General features: G+C 39.4%; 1 long non-coding RNA gene across 1 annotated transcript; it reads right to left on the bottom strand.

Annotated features, from left to right (window-relative positions):
• Nucleotides 1–2,305: 2,305 nt before the first annotated feature.
• Nucleotides 2,306–9,539, bottom strand: LOC142656477 (uncharacterized). The gene is made up of 4 exons (XR_012849685.1): nucleotides 9,235–9,539; nucleotides 3,461–3,676; nucleotides 2,510–2,620; nucleotides 2,306–2,425 (listed from the first exon to the last, which is right to left on the bottom strand). It is a non-coding gene; the product is annotated as an uncharacterized LOC142656477 (long non-coding RNA).
• Nucleotides 9,540–17,497: the final 7,958 nt, after the last annotated feature.

Below are 17,497 nucleotides of genomic sequence, written 5' to 3'. Positions count from 1 at the left end.
GGGTGCCGCGGGTGATTCGCGCAACAAGAGTAAAATGAATGAATGAAAACAGAAAAGCACCACGTGCTTTTCTATTTGTAAACATAAAACCAGAGTGTCATAAAGATGCCGGCTGTGCGAAAATCACGCAGTCGCGCACCATATGCTGATGCCACATGGACCTTTTGCGCGCGCAAAACGGACATGTCCGTGTGAATAAGGCCTAACTTGCAGTACTGGAGATGTATCTTCTACAGAAACCAAGGGACATACTAGAGACAGGGGAGAAGACCCCATAGCAAAGATCAAAACACGCACTGGCCATATTTAAAGGGGTTTTCCAGGTTACAGCATTTTTCCCCTATCCACGGGATAGGTGATAAATGGTAGATTGGTGGGGGTCCGAGCGCCCAGCTGTTTGCGTCAGCCCTATAATCTTTGAATGGAACAGCACCATTCCATTCAAACTCCTACTGTAGCTGCTGTCTTGTGGCTGGGAGAAAGGGGGGACCGGGGTCCTCTGTTCTTGCGATTGGTGGGGGTTTCAGTGGTCGATTTATCATATCCAGTGGATAGTTGAAAGATGCTGTAAGCTGGAATACCCCTTTAAATATTATTAGATAAATAATTTTGTATATATATATATATTTTATTTTTTATTTTTTTAAGAACAAGCATTTAACCCCTTCCCGACTTCCGGCATATATATGGGGTGCACATTGGGTGGGGGAGTATGGAGCGGGCTCACTGGCTGAGCCGGCTCCATAGAAAGAGTGTGCCTTACAGCCGACACTTCAGGGTAACAAATGTGATCGCGCTCGAGCGCGACCCCACTAGTTTAACCCGTTAAATGACTAGAAATAGGGGGCGGCTACCTGTAAGGTTGCAATGGCCCTCCGCGAAGAGATCGCGGAGTACCGTTTGTTGGCATGGCAGTCTCGGGGCCTAATGAAGGCCCCCCAGGGCCGCCGTATTTGTATTCCTGTGAAGCCCTGCTTTCAGCAGAGCTTCATAGGAGAGTGTCAGTACCACAATATACTGCAATACGTTAGTATTTCAGTATATCACGCAAGTGATCCAACGGTCGCTGGTTCAAGTCCCCTAGGGGGATAAGTAAAAAAGAGTCAAATAAAGTTTTTTTGAATAAAAAAAAATGAAAATTTTTTTAAAAAAAAATTTCCCATTTTGCTTCAAGTACAAAGTACACTTTTTAAAAAAATAACATAACTGGTATCGACGCATCCGTAAAAGTATTACAATATTATGAACTACATAAAAAATGTAAAGATAAAAACGCCAGAATAGCTGTTTTTTGGTCTCTTAATTTCCCACAAGATATGGAATAAAAAGTGATCAAAAACTCTCGTGTAAACTAGAATGGTACCAATAGAAACTACAGCTCGCCCCACAAAAAATAAGCCCTCACACTGCTCAATCGACGAAAAAATAAAAAAGTTATGGCTCTCAGAATTTGGCGACAAAACTCAAGTTTTATTTTTAACAATCAGTTTTTTCCTTGTAAAAGTAGTAAAACATAAAAAAATAAAAATAATTTGGTATCACCGCGATCGTATTAACCCACAGAATAAAGTTACCATGCCGTTTTTTACCATACTGTGAACGCCGTAAAAACAAAACCCACCAAAATATTGAGGAATCGCTGTTTTTTTCCTATTCCACCCTACAAATATTTTTTTTCCAGTTTCCTACTACATTATATGGTACAATAAATGGTGCCGATAAAATTTACAACTCGTCCTGCAAAAAAACAAGCCCTCATATGGCAATATTGATCGAAAAATAAAAAAAGTTATGATTTTTGGAAGGTGGGGAGGAAAAAAACGAAAGTGAAAATCCGAAAAATGGCTGCTGCGGGAAAGGGTTAAATTGAAAATAATCTGAAAAAAAAATTCTTAAAAATAGTGACATAATTCCAGATATTTGAATATCCATTTTGTAACTAATAAAATAAACTAATAAAATAATGAAAGTGAAAGAAATATACATGATGCGATCACTTGGATTATTCCATATCCATAAATGCGATTGATAAAATAAAGTAATTAATTAAATAATTATAGTTATATTTTCTTTTCATAAATTCGTTACTATAAAAAAATGATAGAAATGATATAAAACTATATATAAATATGATTGATATGTAATAATAAAATTAGATCACAAACAAAAAAAAACTTAAATATCAATGTAATAAAAAAAACTATTTGTAAATTAGTGATTAAAACGAAACGTAACCAATAGTACAATCCGTTCTATCTATGGTTTATGCGCCATATCTGTCCGCACTTGCCTCGGTTGGCTTCTGTCTTCAAAGCCCTTTTAAATCCCACAATGCCATAAAGATTTCTATGTTTCAAGTGAACAATGGGATGAAGTCACATCAGCAGTCAGAAGATACAATGTAGGATCTGATGGTTATCCAATGCTGAGAAAAGTATTGACATTAATAGCAAGAACCAAACAACAGCCATGTTACTTCTTGAGAATCTACTGCTGCCGACCTTCTCACCTTGTGACACGACTTTGCCCAAATATTTCCTTTTCCTTTCCCTTAGCCCATGCGTGACAAGATAACCTTTGACATTTACATGACTCCAATGAGAAGCATTGTTAACACATCCTTCTTGTCATGGAAAGACAGGGACAATAAATAAACAAAACATGATGCTTTAGTAAAGGTTTACTGAGGCTGCTGTAGATGGATGGATGGATGGATAGATAGATAGATAGATAGATAGATAGATAGATAGATAGATAGATAGATAGATAGATAGATAGATAGATAGATAGATAGATAGATAGATAGATAGATAGATAGATAGATAGATAGATAGATGATATTGTAAATAGATATTGGTAAAATGTGGCAGGGGACCACCAATGTGGGTACCTGGTTATTAGTATAAACCGTTTTGCATATTGAACATAACAGCTATTATAACACTATGTGGATTTTTGATGTTTTTTTATGTCTTATCTGACAGTTCAGTTTCCACTCTAATAAAGACTAGAAGGAAGGACAGAGCAGAGGTTGTACAATTCAATGAATCCTAGGTGACTCTGTGACAAACTTCTACAGGAGGAAGAAGAGGCCAGGAACATAACTGTCTGACAATGGAAGAAAAATATAGAGTCAAAGTTTAGATTTTTGATGTATGATACTGTAGATTGGTGTGAAAAACAAATAAGAAGAAGAAAAAGAAAATATTTACAAAACAAGGGAGGCATCGAGTGGTGTTTGGTTTGGTGTATTGATATTTAGAATAGGTTGTTGTTTTTTGCTTTGCATTATTTGCTAACATTTATAGCTATTGAAGAGTCTTGCTCAATATGTTACACTATAGAAAAGAAAGCCGGCTATCCTTCAAGGTGCATTACTGATCCTTATACCTCCTTGATCACCGGGCCTGTAAAGTGATGAATAGGACATGGTAAAAGCTAGTCTTTCTTACGTGCTCACCTTTTCATGCCCTGCCATAATCCTGTACATATCCACTTTAGTGCTGCACAAATTCCGACAGCTTGATAGACAGTACATAGAAAGCTTCAAACGTTACACGGGGCCGGTCATTATTTAATCTGCCACTTGCTGGGTACATTGTTCTGTCAGCGAGCAACTTATTATATGACTCATGGTTTCTGTCTTTCTTCATGTGAAGTTTCACTCAAGATTCATCTGTATAGGTGCAATATTGTATAGAAATATCAATATAAGCACTATATATACAGTATATCATGTTGCCTGTAATAATACAGTTAAAATGAATGTCTACCTTTTCTTACCATGTCATTTTTTGGTCCAACATTCTGCACTGATTCATTTTTTAATATATAGAACCTATTGAGGACAAAACTCGAGCTTGTATACACGATAAAAATATAGATTTTATTGAATAATCAATCTGAAATATACAAACATGTACAGATAGATAAAAATGCAACCTTCACAATGAAACAGAGAAAGAAAAGATGCAGTGGGCGTCACAAAAGTACAGACTGTGTCAAGGTCCTATACAGAATCAATATGTAATAAAATTTGATTTTAATCCAAGGTGTATAACATAGAGTTATAGAAAGAGGAAGCAACGCGTTTCGCTGTAGCTTTGCCGTAGTTTCACCTGACGAAGCTACGACGAAACGCGAAGAGACTGCACTATTGTTTCCGCTAAAAAAAGAGAAACCTTAAGGAACGGAGACAAATGGAACCCATTTGCAACGGATGCATTACCATTGAAATCAATGGTAATGCAAAGGGAAGCTATGGTTGGCTTTCCGTTCATGGGTTCCTCCAAGGGAAAGCTGCAACGGAACCCATGAATGGAAACTAAAACTAATGTGAACACAGCCTTATATTAACTGATGATTTTTGGAGGAAATATAGTATGAAGTTAGCTTGTATTTAATTTAAAGGGGTTGTCTCAGGAAGACAACCCCTTTTTCAAAAGAAGCTTCCCTAACAGCTGACTGACCGGGCGGAAGCCATACTGTCACTCCGGGTCCACCACAGCAGGAAAGGGGGGGCCTTCCTCTATGACGTCTATATACAGTAATAGGGCATATGGACAGGGGTTATCATGATGAGTCAACCCTTTTAAAATCCAGTTTTGTTTAAAAAAATAAATGCATATTTTTATTTTTGGCTGCAATAATATTATATTATAACAAAGTCCTTTTGTTGAAAAGATCACACGTACATGCACACGCACGCACGCGCACACGCACACTGTCTCCAGCTCTGTTAAGTGACGATTGAACCTGTCTCCAGCTATTTCAGTCTTTAAAAAAGAAAAAGTTATTCACAGCAACCAAGTTATACACCTCAAGAAACGCTACATTATATTCCAATGTAATCTTTCACTGTGAGAGTCTATGAGCAAAGCACTGACTGCATCGCACACTGTTACCACTCAACCATTGACCTTACATTATTGAGAACATTTACACACCATTTACCCTGTAGCATTAAATCTGTCCTACAGTTTAGAGACAGTGTGATATTGAGAGTCTAGAGATGTACACATGGCGGGTCTAAAAAACATCCAGTTAATTCAAAAAGAATAGACATACTGTATGAGGAAAGTTTCATGAAGACCAACCATAGTAATATTGCATATAAACTAAACACAGCATAGGATTTGTTATGATCTTATAATAAACTTAAAGGGGGAATTCCATTAAAAAAATTATTCCAACCCTGTGTGGTTACAGATATGTAACTTCAAGTTCCTGGACCACCATTCAAATTCAATATCTGGGTCCCTACCTATTACACATAATTTATAGCCAAGGTATCCTCATAAGGCCCAATTGAGAAGAAAGTGGGGAAACTCGAACGTGAAAAATGGCAGTTTTTCACGACCGAGTTGCTGCCGTGCGGGTCCCGTTTTCTCGGATCCCCATAGACTTGAGTCTATGGAGGGATCCATGAAAAAAGGAACAAAATAGGACATATCCTATTTTTCAGCGGACTCTTCACACGGTCTGTTGAAACAACAGCCGTGTGAACGGCCCTGTTGAAATACATGGATGCATACTACGGTCGTCTGAATTCGGCTTAAGGGTCAGAGTAATCTTTTGGGCCGCCTCAGGCCCCAGGCTCCTAATGAAACTGCAATCTCGTACCCCCTGCTAACATATTCTGCATTACTTCACTCTGCATTACAGAAATCTTCTACAAAGAAATTTGGTTACATTACTCAGCACCACAGTACCTTTGTTTCAAATGTCAGTGAGGGTCACACACGCGAACTGGCAATTGTCTTGGCCCCCATGCAATACTGGTCATGGGCCCTTTAACACCTACCAGTTTTTTTTGCTTTTTTTTGTTTGTCTATTTTCACTTTATTTGAAGGGAATACTCCACCTCACATCTCCTTAATGGCAATATACACCTTCGAAAATGTGCTGTGTTTTTTCTAAAATAAAAATGTACATCAGTGCGATTGGTGCAGCTTTGTAATTAGATTTTATTAAAAATAATTTTTACTTTTTGAGATACAGCTGCTTTGTATTCTGTATACAGAGCAGCTGTATCTTACGCTGAAACCTATATCCATGAGGTTAGCGGCACTGACAGGTTCAGTGTCAGTGGGTCCTGCATGTCTCAAACACGCAGGATCCACCTGTTATCGATCACATCAAAGCTATGAACTTAGCTGTGATCGGTAAGGGTATGTTCACACGGCAGCGTCCGTAACGGCCGAAATTACGGGGCTGTTTCCAGGAGAAAACAGCCCCGTCATTTCAGCCGTAACGGCATGTGCAGGCGCTTGAACGCCGCGTCCATTACAGACGTAACTGGAGCTGGTTTTCTATGGAGTCCATGGAAAACGGCTCCATTTACGTCTGAAGAAGTGACATGACACTTCTTTGGTGCGGGCGTCTATTTACGCGCTGTCTTTTGCCAGCGACGCGTAAATATACGCCTCGTGTGAACAGACAAAAAGTCAGCCCATTGCCTTCAATGGGCAGATGTTTGTCAACGCTTTCAAGCCGTAATTTCGGACGTAATTCGGGAGTTAAAATGCCCGAACTACGTCCGTAAATAGACCGTGTGAACATACCCTAACACTCAGGGCCCGCCGTCACTGAGCCCGTCAGTCCCACTGACCTGACAGATACAAGTTTAAGCGCAAGATACAGCTGCCCTGTATACAGGTTACAAAGCAGCTGTATGTCAAAAAGTTAATATTTTTTTAATAAAACGTAATTAAAAAGTTGCACCAATCACACATTTTTATTAATAAATTAAAAAAATGTTTACAAGGTGTACATAGCCTTTAATTCTGCCAATTAATAGTTACATCCTGAAGTAGTTCTTATACAATAGCTGGGGATTGCTGCATAGCAACAGCCCATGTGACAGCCAGGTGACCACCAGCTCTGTGCACATGTTGTTGTAATGGGTGGTTACCTATAAGTGTATCGTTTTTAAAATCATGAAGGTACAGATATCACGGTTTCCCTAATTCTCCTTATAAATAAATGTAGGCACAGAAAGTACTGCTTCTCACTGTAAATCAGGGGTGCACAATCTTTTCTGGTCTGAGGGCCACAATGTCAGATTGTACCATTCCCAAAGGCCGGAATAAAATGCAAAGGATATTTCCAACTGAGACATTTATGTGGAACTCTGACCTATCGGAAGATTAGGGGGGCCTCATGCTCCCAAGTTACGTACTCCAAAAAAGAGCAGACAAAGTTGCTGTACCTGTACACGGCTTACGTTGTAGTTTATGGAAGTGAAAAAAAAGCAGCTGAGCAGTTCACAACTCCCATAATCTACAATGGAGCGAGCCAGTCCCTCGCTGCAAATGATGTGGGCACAGTTAGTACTGCCTCCCTGTCTCTTCCTGTAAAGGATGAATGTGTATATAGTTCTACCTCCCTGACTCTTTCTATAAATTATGTAGGTACAGATAGTACTACCTTCCTCTCTCTCCATGTACATGATGTAGGCATAGATAATTCTGCCCACCTGTCTCTACCTGTAAATGATGTAGGCACATATAGTACTGTCGCCTGTATCTCCATGCAAATGATGTAGATACAGATACTACTGCCCCCTGTGTCTCCATGTAAATGATGTAGGTACAAATAGTACTGCCTCCCTGGCTTTCCATGTACATGATGTAGGCACAGATAGTACTGCCCACCTGTCTCCCCCTGTAAATAATGTAAGCAGGGATAGTGCTGCCCCCCTGTCTTCCCACGTAAATTATGCAGGTACAGATATTTCTGCCTCCCTGTCTCTCCCTATACATAATGTAGGCACAGAAAGTACTGCCTCCCTGTCCCTATTTGTAAATGATGTAGGCACAGATAGTGCTGCCTCCCTTTATCTCCCTGTAAATTATGTAGGCCCAGATAGTACAGCCTCCCTGTCTCAACCTGTTAATGATTTAGGCAGAAGTTGTACTGCATCCTGCAAATTATATAGGGACAGATAGTACTACCTCCCTGTCTCTATCTGTAAATGATGTAGGTACAATTGATACTGCCTCCCTTTCTCTCCCTGTAAATGATGTAGGTATAGATAGTACTGCCTCCATGTCTCCACTTGTAAATGATGTAGGTTCAGATAGTACTACCTCCCTGTCTCTACCTGTGAATGATGTGGGTACAGATAGTACTGCCTCCCTGTCTCTACCTGGGTGGTGAGTGATAATGTAGGCGCTTATATTCACATTAAGCAATCAAAGCAGAAACATCCTGATTGAGAAGCCAGTAAGAAAAAGCATGTCTGCTATTCAGAAGTATGCAAGTTTTAGTACAAAAACAGGAAATTGTGTATAGACATGTCACTATTAAAAGAACATGAAACCTAGAAAAAATGCAAATACACAAAAATGGAAAGCAAGCACTTGCCTATTTGTCAGTCTAAAGGACCTTATGCAATTTTATGAAACTTAAGGCCCTATTACACCGGCCAAAAACGATTGAACGGCGCTCGTTTGCTCCTGTCACACTGAGCTATGGATGGGGACGAGCGGTCGTTACTCCGATCGCTCGTCCCCATACATTATTATCATGTCGGCAGCGCGTCTCCCTGTTTACACTGGGAGATGTGCTGCCGACAACGATAACATTTTACTTTTTTCAAACGATACGATCAACCTTTGATCGTTCATCTGCTGATCGCTGGGCAAATATCGGCAACGAGCGTTCTATAAACGATCGTTTGCCCAATAATAGCCCCTTTTAGAGGCTTTATGATATATAAATGTAAGGTTAATGTATTAAATCTTTTGCTATATTGTTTTTTATTCTAATCAAAGATTTTCCCATTTTCCTAATTTTTCTATCAAACAAAGAAATTCTTGAATAGTCTTAGAATTTCATAGACAGCAGCATTTTCCTTCTAGAAACATCTCGCACTTCCGCTAATTTACTCTGACAAATAAAATACATGACGGGTGCTTTCCTCGTTCACGGCAAATATTTAATATATAAGAAATAGGCCACAGCCGTGTCAAAGAAGCCTAACAAAGAAAACATTTGGCTAACTCCTCTAAATTCAAAAAGTCTGCATTTTACACGGTTACTTACAAACTTGACCTTTCGTTCCGGATATTGCTTAGCTGGTCTGCTCTGCACTAAAGCCTCCCAGCGCCCGCTCCGGTTCTGAGGCCTCCCTTTATGTCAAGATCTGTTATTGGGTCACTTTTCATGGTGTAATAGCATTTAGTCTGAGTCTATGCAAACAAAAATATTAGTCAATTTATGCGTGCTTACCCTGCTGGAGAGGCCTAAATTTGCTGAACGGATCAGACCTATACTTTTTCATTTAGTGATATCATTCCTCAGCCAAATCAGATAGGAATAATTATCCTGGGATATTAGACAGTACATCTCCAGGACCAGGCGGACGACAGCTGCAGAAATAGTCGAGCGTAGAAAGGGAAAGGATTAATCGTGCATCTTAGTTACTCCACGAATTACAATGGAAGGGCCTTTCTGGAGATTCATGATAAGTTGTTCTCTCAATTGTTTTCATAAATTCGACAGAGGATTTGCAAGGAAAAAAGCAGGGATTTTCCGCCAAGGTTTAAGTCAAAGTTTACTGACTGAAAGGACCGGGTCTGTAATTGTGCTCACCGCAGGGAATCGGATCACATGGGAAATGTATTTAAAGTTTCACCTGCAGCTGGGGTTTACAAAAATATTCAGTCAATAGTGAAGATAGTTCTAGAAATTTTAGGATTACTTAGGTGAAATTAGTTCTAAAAATATAGCAGAAAAGGGCCATCTGAAAATCACAAAACCCTTAAATATGTTATAAAAAAAGGGCTTGTACAGATAATGACCACGACAGACGCAAGGATCGAAAAAATTACATTCATAGAGGCAGATTTACTATTCAAAGTGCAACAGAATTCTAACGTACATTAGTTAACTGTTTAAGACACTTTTTGCAGAATGAGGAGCAGCTTAAATGCAACACCATGAACCAAAAATGTGCCAAAATGTTGGCAGAAAAAACAGTCATATAACCTACGCATGCGATTCCCAACCATGAAGAAGAAAACAGCATAGCTCGCTAAGCGATGCTGTTTCCGTAAGTCCCATAAAGCTGAATGGTAGTTACGGAAGCAGCGTAGCTCGTATGCTACACTGTTTCTGTAACTGCTGTTCACTACTATGGCACTTACGGAAACAGTGTAGCTCAACGAGATACACTGTTTTCTACTTCATGGTCGGGAATCACATGCGTCAGCCGAAACACAGAGAGATATAATGGGGTTTAGGGAGCCCCGTTCTAGAGATAGGTGCAGGTCCCAAAGGGACATCTATCCGACATAAATGGCATAAACCATAAATGCCCCTGATTGGAAAACCCCTTTAAGATTGCCAGACACTACTGTTTTGGCCAGTGCGATAATTGAGGTGATACTGGGTTTGTGCATAGTAAGCCTGGGATTGCGGGGGGTTTCACGACTAGGTGGTCTCAATAACCATCTCATGTATGGCCATATACTGCCCCTGTATTGGGTAGGAGGCCAAAGCCTATTGGAAAAGTTCCATTTTCAGCATTACTAAAAAAAAAAGACATTGGATATCAAAAATGTTGTCTCGTGAAATCACTAACTTGTTAGAGAAAGTATTAAGAAGAGACAAAACAACTGACAACCGACAGCTATATACTAAGCCTATTCACCATGCATGAGTCCTAGAAGCAGTCCACGGTTTTAAATTGTATTACATTTTGATTTTATATAATTTGAAGAACTAGTTTTATATTTTTCCCCAATTTTCAACGTTGATAGATTCAAAAATATTAGTCGAATATATTTTTTAGAAAACCCTACCGTTTCTCCTTTGTCTCACTTAAACAAGTCTATAGATTTTACCTTCCAAGCATCAATTTTTTCAGTAAATGCTAAAAAAAAATGAAGGATTATGGGCGGGTCATAGAAATGACCTCTGATCAGTGAACACATAACCTGTCTCAATGTTTTTCCCTCTATTAGAGATACTGTATATAGATTTGACCTTATTCTTGGTTGGATAATGTAACAATTTTCAAAGATCACAGGTAGGTCTAAACAGCATTTAGGACCTTAGCAAAACATATTATTGCCAATATAACAAAGACGGAATGAAAGGCCAAGTCGGGACCACCTCTTTAGGAAGCAACTGTGAGGGACTAAGCAGAACAAAAGGCCGTTTTAAATAAGGTGTTGAATTATACACAGAAGTTGACCTGGATTTTGTTCTTTGTGTGATGGTAGATTATCACTCTTGGGTAGTTCCAGACATATGACGCCTGCCTTTGTACAATTGTCCTTCTTTATATCAAGGCGTTTCATATCTGCAGAAACAGTGAATTTACTTGGATTATGTGGCATTGTCAGAAGGCGATATGTTCACATACAGGAAGACAGGCTGTAAGAACCCTTTGTCATGTAAATTTTAGATGAAAAGCTAAGGCCGAAAGAAGACTATGCCCACACAAGCCCTAGAGGTGTAAATTGGAGGGGTGTAAGAGCCTTACGTAAAGGAAAGATAAGGTGGGCTCTGACAACGTTCATATTATCATACAAGACCTTTTTGTCATTAGAATTAGAAGGCTATGCATCAATGTGAAATCTTCTCGAAGGTGGACTAGAGACAAAAAATTGTGTAAAAATAAACATCTGCAGCTTGCGGCTCTCCAGTTGTTGCAAGAATACTATTTCTCTGGATTCTTCTATGGAGAATAACTTCTGTTTCCTGTGTAAGAGATTGACGATGGCCATTCATATAAAAAAAAAACTGTCTGCCAAATGCCCGTTTGGCCAACAGCTGTTTCTCCCGACTGCACAATAAACTATCGGAAATGGAAAATAAGCCTCTGTCCCAGTGGTTCAACATGCCTGATTCTTCTTTCCCCCGACTTCTGCCATCAGGGGACACCTGATTGAGTGGCCCTCATACACTTTAGATCGGGCGGGATCAGACAAGTTTTGGTAATGTGTATAGGCATCTTGAGGGTATGTTCACACGCAGTGTTTTCAGACGTAATTTGGGCGTTTTACGCCTAGAATTACTCCTGAAAAAACACCCCTAATACGCCTACAAACATCTGCCCATTGCTTTCAATGGGAATTACGATGTTCTGTTCCCACGAGCCTTTATTTTACGCGTCGCTGTCTAAATACGGCGCATAAAATGACGGCTCGTCAAAAGAAGTGCAGGTCACTTCTTGGGACATTTTTGGAGCAGTTTTTCATTGACTCCATTGAAAAACAGCTCCAAAAACGGCCGTAAAAACGCAGCAAAAAACGTGAGTTGTTAAAAAAACGTCTGAAAATCAGGAGCTGTTTTCGCCTGAAAACAGCTCTGTATTTCCAGGCGTATTTTGCTACTGCGTGTGAACATAGCCTAAGAGTATTTGCAAACAACTTTGTGGAGTATTGAGGAACCAGAAAATGCCCCCTAAATATACAATTTTCTTTTTTTCTTTTTATTGCAATGTTCTATAAGAATATGTTCTGTTGTGATGTCTTTCAGATTGTACGCAAAAAAAATGAATGTAAACCGAATTATTATTGAGGGTTATTGTTGAGAGATTCATTGGGTTTGGTCTAAGATCCTGGAACAAGGAAGACAGGAAACACCTCCGAACATTTTCCCTGTCCAGATCGGATTTGGCAAGAGTAACTATGTGGTTGCGGCTGTGACTCCTTTCAGCAATGGCCGCCAACCATGTTATGCCTCGCACCCAATCAGGCAAAGGGCATGCAATTTTTCATAATAACGGCGATAGAAAAAAAATCACATCATTAAAAACTGGCATATAAAAAACAAATGCAACTTTTTATAAAAGAAGTTCCAGTTTTCATAGAACCTTTTCTTTGCAAAACTTACAATGCAATCATTATTTACCACTGCGTATGAACATGGCCGTAAAGGGGTTGTATAAGATTAGAAATAAAAGTCTTCTTATTTTAACAGAAACCGCCCTACAGCATAGCCTAACCTGCAATACCAGACACAGCCCATGGACAAGAGTGGCGCTGTTCTTTTTTTAAATAGCCAGACTCTTTTAGTTTTAATCTCATACAAACCCTATCAATGTAAGGAGTTAAACTGAGTTGAATTTATCAGATGGGATGTCCATCAAAATGATGATGCAAAATTGGGCATTTGATTTTGCAGACCTTTTCCAAATATCAGTGTTCGAAAGTATATTAAGACCTGTGTTTTCATTAAGCGCTTTAATATAGAGGCAATCAATGTAATTTGATGCTGGACTAGGGAGGGAGAGGCATTGTCAACCATTGTCAGTTCTTTAAAGCGTCAGTCCCGCCTAATGACTTGTTTGGAATGACTGCAGGATTAAAAGCACTTACCATATTAAAAGTGAATCTGCTATTTTTTATTCTCCCTACAAATTATCTTGGCGGTTTTAGAGCTTTTCACACATGGGTCTAAATGCCTAACTTACACCATTTCCATGGCAACCCGGGGACTTGGAGTTTTTCAGAAACGACTGAATAGTTATAAAAAAAAATTAGACTCCATGACTTTGTTTTTGACTACTAACAACCCAGAATATCAAGTGTTTCGTCCATACGCTTTCTTCATGGTAAATATTAATATATGTTGTAAACTGTCATTATACGCTTTCTGATATTAAAGGGGTAGTCTAGGATTGTAGTGCAGTGACGTTTTCTTCCATAGGTATGTGAGATCAGAGAGGCAACATGGTACAGAGGAAGATTTCCTAAGGTAAGTATATTGCAAAGTTTTTAATTTTTTTTTTAATGATCTGCTGTTTTCCAGAAACGGCACCACTCTTTATACACTGAAAAGGGGATGACCTGAAATACCAGACACAGCCCATGGACAGAAGTGGCACTGTTTCTGGAAAAATAGCAGACCCTTTATCTAATCCTGGAGCACCCCTTTAAACTCATGAAGGTATTACAGCCTATTTCAAATATTTATAATATTATTTTTTTTAGATGGTTGCCACTCTCTTAGGCCCTGTTCACACGACTGATTTTGTGTAGTGGGTTTCGCCGCAAAATCCGCTGCGGAATAATTCCTTTGACAGGAAGGTTCCTCCTCCCACTGACTTCAATCGGAGGTTTGGGCGAAATGCGGCCAAAGATCGAGCAGGACGCTTCTTTTTCCCGCTAGCTGAAATGAATGGGATGCAGAATTTTGCAGCGGAATTTGCGGCGGAATCTGCCATGTGAACGGGGCCTTAGGTTTGAATGTAAAGAAACATTTGAAGTAATATTTACAATTAGGTTGACTGAGTTTCAATATGCTATTTTTGGACTATGAATACTAAGCGTGTATATACTATAGAGGCAGGGATGTACAAAATTAATGTGGGGCCTGTGGAAAGGGGTGTCCAAGCTCATATTGACCTGATACCTTTTTTTCCCATGAGCCTTTACAGGTCTATGACTCAATATAAACACTGTAACATTAGCGAATAATTGAGAAGGCAACAGATCTAAGACCCTTTTCTACAATAAGGGATGGGAAATGAGCAAACAAATCCCAGTCTTGTCTTGGGATGGATCCCCCTCTGCAGGTTCTATCTCTAATTTCAATTTTCTCTGCTCGACTATCTCTATATAGAGATATATCTCTTATAGAAGCTAAAGCAACATGGAGGAGAGTAGCTGAGAATCCAGCACTAGGGTGACATAGAAATCTTTCCAGCAGCCTGTGTATCCTCTCAGCTCCTGTTCCCCTCTTCCCTCTCCATAGACTTCTATGGGCAGCAACATGTCTGTGTCTTTCACTCTGCTCCCTTCTCCCATCTCCATACACTTCTATGGACGGTGTATCTGTGTCTTTCTATTCTCCCTCTTCCTCCTCCTGCTCCCCCCCTCTTCTCTCCATAGACTTCTATTGGCAGGCAGTGAAGAGACACCCCTACTTCCTGTAGTTTGTCTCCCCTTCTCTGTAACTAGAGATGAATTTGGATTGACAACAGGGGGTGGAGAGCATATTACAGGAAGGGACACGCCTAGTGACAGTAGCTTCACACAGAATTTTAACAATATTGTTGACAAAATGTTAACAGTAAGTAACTTACAAAGTTGATCTACAGTATATCAGGTATACCATTAGTTAGCATTAGTTGCTTGAAAGTTAGTGACCAATTAAAAATGCTGTCATAGACCAGGAAACCCCTTTAGGAGCTTTAGTACTAAAAACCGCAATGAATATTTATTTGAATTTTTTTTCTTTTTACATTTTTTTAAATACATTTTTGTTAATTACTTTATACTATATACTTAATTACTATCGTTTTGGTATAGCCAATGTCTCACATTTATATAAATGTAATTTTGCCAATAAACTTTCTTTAAAGCAGATCCGTCACCTGCATATTACAGGTTCATACTCCTTTTATTCAAAACAGCATAACAACGGAATGAGAAAAAAATATCACGAGGGGTACCCTCCCCCCACCCCTCTCCATAGTGACTGACAGGCTACTGTGTATGCACATATACACAACAGCCTGTCAGTCACAGCGGAGAGGGGCGGGGAAGGTGGAGTGAGATTTACCCTCATGAATACAGCGGACTATTTATCTTACCACTTTTATCCTGCTGCAGAAAAAGGTGCGGATCTCAGTGCTCCATAGGAATAGGGGAGCCTATACCATGCTAGAAATGGCTATGATTCCGATTTTCTTCACATTTGAATCAATAAGTCCCCCTGCCCTATTTTATTATGATATGAAAGTATTACACACAGCTTCTCTTTTATAACAGATTTGCACTGCAGAATCTATGATCCATGGTGACATAAATAGTAGATGTTCAATTTGGCGCATCCAACTATTTCTTTATTTGCCTTTAGGTTATGTCTTATTTTGTAGATTAGTTACATCTATTTTATTAGTCACTGCATTCAGTCTCTGAGGTCACATAGATATGTCAGTCAAGTGAAATTTAGAAGACATGAAGCAGAAGTTATAACGGGCGTGATTACATACAGAGCAAAATAAAATACATTTCAATAAGGTTATTTTGAAAAAAATATTTTCCTATATACTGTATATTGTACTGTGTATGTATTAGAGTATATATTATCAGTGAAGGACATAAAACTAGGGCTACATAATATCATAAAGTTGTGCAAGTCACAGTTAAATGCCAGTTGTGATGCAATTTCAATCGCTTTCTATCGGAAAGAACGTCACATGCAACCTTAAGACCAGGGTCTGACTGGCCCACCAGAGTAACAGAGGATCCACTGGTGGGTCCAGGCAATAATGGGCTTCAAAGGTCCAGCAGAAGACAACTTCTTTTGGAGATGACTTTGGAGCTAATCGCTTGCCACTATGTTCTATTTCTTAGGGCTCTTTCGGACGAGCGTGTATCACGTCCGTGTGACGGCCGTTAAAAGAACGGCTGTTACATGGGCCCATGTATTTCAATGGGGCCGTTCACACGACCGTTGTTTCAACAGAGAGGGTAAGGGTCTGTGAAAAAATAGGACATGTCCTATTTTACTGCATGTCACGCATCCCTCCACAGGCTCAAGTCTATGGGGGATGCGTGACAACGCGTCCCGCACGGGTGCACCTTGGACGTGAAAAACGTTAGTTTTTCACATCTAAGTTGCCGACACTCATCTCAATGTAGCCTTACAGGTTGGTTCACATGTAACCTATTAGATCTTATTGGTCATATGTCCTGTGTTTTCATTGATAATAACAAAGATGACGATAATTTCAAGAGTGGACATGTACACTTTTAGGTTCCTTATGCCACAGCACCATGCTTTTACTGAACTGTGGAATAAGACCTGCCCAGGTGTCCCGTACCGTGTCTAAAGACAGCCAAGCTTCTGCTCTAACATCCGGGACCATCCTGGTCGTTTAACCCCCTTAAATGCCGCAGTCAATAGCGAGGGGGAGAGGTCTCTCTCTGTAAGCCCATCTCCGCCCCTGCAACGCAATCACAGGGTGCCAATGGGTTGCCATGGCTGAACTAGAGGCCAAAGGCAGGGCCTAATAGGCTGCCTGTGAATAGGCATAATACGTGACAGGCATAATACATCTGCAAATGAAATGATCACATGATCAAGCCTCATAGTGGGACTAAAATGAAAAAAATATAAAAAAACAGACCAATCAAGTTTATAAAAAAAATTAAAAAGTTTGAACTGAAAACAGAAATAAAAAATGGAAAAGACAAAAAATTTATAAAAAGTGATCATAGAGTGCTTGCAAATTTGTGAACTCTACAGAATTTTCCAAATTTCTGCACAAATTTGACCTAAATCGAAATCAGATTTTCACACAAGTCGATAAAGAGAACAAAATCAAACAAATGAGTCCAAAATATTAGACTTGATCATTTATTTATTAAGGAAAATTATCCAATATCGCATATCTGTATGTGGAAAAGAACTTTATGCGGAAGTATTGGAAATTTTCACAAAAAGGGTTCACAAACTTTCAAGCACCACTGTATGTACCCCAAAATGGTGTAAATGAAAACTTCAACTCATCCTGCAAGAAACAAGTTCA

The sequence above is a fragment of the Rhinoderma darwinii genome, chromosome 6, assembly GCF_050947455.1.
Source record: "Rhinoderma darwinii isolate aRhiDar2 chromosome 6, aRhiDar2.hap1, whole genome shotgun sequence".
Taxonomy (NCBI): domain Eukaryota; kingdom Metazoa; phylum Chordata; class Amphibia; order Anura; family Rhinodermatidae; genus Rhinoderma; species Rhinoderma darwinii.
The sequence above is the reverse complement of the archived record's forward strand: the minus strand, read 5'-3'. Positions and strand labels throughout refer to the sequence as shown.